This window comes from Pteropus vampyrus, unplaced genomic scaffold, assembly GCF_000151845.1.
Source record: "Pteropus vampyrus isolate Shadow unplaced genomic scaffold, Pvam_2.0 Scaffold8, whole genome shotgun sequence".
NCBI classification, from domain to species: domain Eukaryota; kingdom Metazoa; phylum Chordata; class Mammalia; order Chiroptera; family Pteropodidae; genus Pteropus; species Pteropus vampyrus.
Genome location: NW_011888789.1, coordinates 16,104,165 through 16,107,548, shown reverse-complemented (window position 1 = coordinate 16,107,548; position 3,384 = coordinate 16,104,165).

Sequence of the window (3,384 nt, the reverse complement as noted above, 5' to 3'; positions counted from 1 at the left end):
AAAAGTTGAGAATCATATGATTTTACTAATATGTGGGATATAAAACTGAAAGCAACAAACAAGACAAACAAACAAAAATTCATAGATACAGACAAGTTTTATGGTTGCCAGAGGGAAAGAGGGGAGAGGGGAGGTAGATAAGAGTAAAGAAGGTCAAATACATGGCGGCAAAAGATTTGACCTTGGGTGGTGAACACACAAGCAATATACAGATTATGTGTTATTGAGCTATACACTCAAAACCTATATAATTTATTAACCAATATCACCCCAATAAGTTTAATAAAAATAAAAAAGAAAAGAAAATGACAAGAGAAGAAAAGGGTCAGGGAACTGTAGGACTAAGAGGGATACTAAAATTAAAAAGACATGCTGGAGAGACAGGCTGTCTGTGGACCATGGAACCTAAGAGACTTAACAGTACCTCGATAAAATAAATGGTGTTTTGGCTTGACTTCATATTCCTGCTCTCTATTTGAGGTACTAGGAAACTTCATTTTGATTCAAGTGCAAACACATCTTGTTCATTTTGATGTATCTGAGAAATTTCGATCAAGTCTCTTATCATAGCATAGTACTCAGGTTGTTATTTCTTTGAAAGAGACAGGTGATGGATGAATGCAGCTGACTCAGGGTCTTCGGTACTCTGCAACTGCCTGCCAATGTGTGAGCCCATCAAACTTGGCTCTTGGTTGGCACATTCAACCTCCATTGTTAAGTTGTGGAATACATCTTTGCTCCTGGTCAAAAGGTTATTTGAAAGCTTAAACAGACACTGAAACTATTCTGTTTTGTTTTGTTTTGTTATTGCTTGAATGATGAACTAAGATATCATTTCTGAAGGATATGGTCTGTGTTTTTATTACTTTGCAGACAAGCTAAAGTCACTTCACTCGACTTTCAAATTTAAAAGCTGTGCTATCTTTTCTAAGAGTTCATATGACACTGGGACAGGAACACCACTAATTTTGTGTGTGTGTGTGCAGCAAATAGAAGACCACATAGGATTTTCTGCATCAGTCAATTGGCATCCATTGGGTCAACTCTATATGAGGCAGTGTGCAGGACAAGGCAAATTAAATTAGTTATTTATAGCAGGAGCCTTACTTTCAGAATGCTCAGACTGAGCATCTAAGAAAGATTGGACAGAACATTAAGTAAAAATGGAAAAGTTCAGTAACGGTGTAAGAGGATAGTGTGAGCAACTTATGGCTAGTGTAAGCAAGTCACTAATACAGACCGATTACAAGGTCCACATGGTCTTTCATCCAACTCCCATCATCTGCTCTGACTTTGTCTCTCCAGTTCTCTCTTTTCCTCTTTCTGCTCCAGCCATCTGGCCACCTCCCTCTTCCCTGGTCATGTCAGGGCCCTACCATCTAAAGGCTTCTGGACAGTCCTCTCCACGCTGAATTATCTTCCACATGTCTAGATGGCTTGTTCCTTCATGTTCTTTAGGCTTTTACTCACATTTTACGCTCCGAGGAAGGCCTTCTCTTGCCACCCTATCTATATCTGCAACTCCTTTTCTTATATTCCCATTCCCTGCTTTGTTTTTGTCCTCAACACTTAATACTGTCTAAAATAATATATGGCTTATTTATCTCTGTTGCTTATTATCCTTCTCCCCCATTAAAATGTAAGCTCCATGAGGGCAGGAAATTTTGTCTGTTTTGTTACTGCTACATTCCCAGTGCCTAGAACAGTGCCCAACACAAGCGTTCACAAATATTTATCAAATATTTATCAAATGAATGAACAAATGGCCTCTTGTATGCCTTGCTCTATGCTATGTGCTTTACGTGAGTCATGTATTAGAATCCTCTCAGCAACTCCATGAGGAAGATGTTATTTGTAGGAATCAGAATGTTTGCCCTTGGGGTGAGGGAAGAAAATGGCGTAGATGATAGAGGCTCTGTTCATCCCTCTGGCGACTAAATCAAATTTGTGACAGAAACAAGGAGCAGCAGCAAGGAAGAATTGCCTGGGATCTGGAGGAACAAGCCATACAACTAGGGAGAAATACAAGAAATCACCCTGCAACAGCAGGAGGTAGGACGGGACAAGGATGCCGGGCTGCCTGGTACCAAGCAGCTGAATGAGATGGAGGCTGTTGCAGCGACAGTGGCAGTGGCAGATGCCTCTTAAAGTGGCTGAGTCTGCGAGCAGATTTTCGCTGTGATGGACCTGCTCACTCTGAGCACCAGTGCCGATTAGGCTGCGTGCTTTACAGGGAGTCAGAGCCGAGGTGAGACTTGCTCTGTAGAGAAGTGCTAATGTTATCCATTGTTCCCTGTTGAGCTCTTCCCCCTCCCAGTGCGTGGATACAGTGCCACCACAGCCATGACATCATCAAACTGGATAACAGAGGTCACTCTACCCAGAGGATTCCCTGAAACTCCGCCTTCCTCAACTCATGGCCCCACCCAAGCCACCTCCAGGTGTATCCTCATCGAGTCAGGTGCTCCTTGCTGAGCAGCGCCTAGACTCACATTGGAGGCAGCTGACCTCAGTTTCTGTTGTGACCTTTTGAAGCAACTATAAACAGAGCATCTGTGGATTGCTTGTTGAATCTTAACAGGTAGCCCCGAGGGGCAGAGGCTTGGGCTAAGTTTGGCCTGCAGCTGAACCCCTCCCAGGACTGTGCCACTGGATACCTACTTCATAAATCCACACTAAATAGACTGGGAGACTTAGGAGCTTTGCTTAGTACATAGAAATAGTCATGGAAAGGCAGCAAAAATGGGAAGACAAAGAAGCAGAAACCATATGAGAGAAGAGAACAGAGATCCAGATATAATGGAGTTAAGTAATGTAACAGATGCAGAGTTCAAAACATTGGTTATAAAGATGCTCAATAAACTTTTGGGAAGTGTAGATAAATTCAGTAAGAACTTCAACAAAGAGGTAAAAAGCATAAAAATGGAAATGGAAATCATAAAAGGGAACCAGTCTGAAATGAAGAACACATTATCTGAGATGAGAAGTATATTAAATGGAATAAACAAAGGAATAAAAAATGTGAATAAAGAAGAGGATCAAATACTCTATCTAGAGGACAGGAAAGCCAATCAGGACACACAATGAGAATGGCAAGAAAAAAGATGCCAAGACTATAAAAATAATTTAAGGAGCATATGGGACACTATTAAGGGTCCAAATATCCGTCTGATTGGCGTAACTGAAAAAAATCAAGATATTGAACAGCTGTTTGAAGAAATAATGATGAAAAACTTCCCTAACCTGGTGAAGGAAATGGACATAAAACCCCAGGAAGCTCAGACAATTTCAAAAATCAGAGATCCAAAGAGGCCCACACCAAGATACATCATAAATAAAATGCCAAAGATTAAATACAAAGAAAGAATATTAAAAAGCAACAAG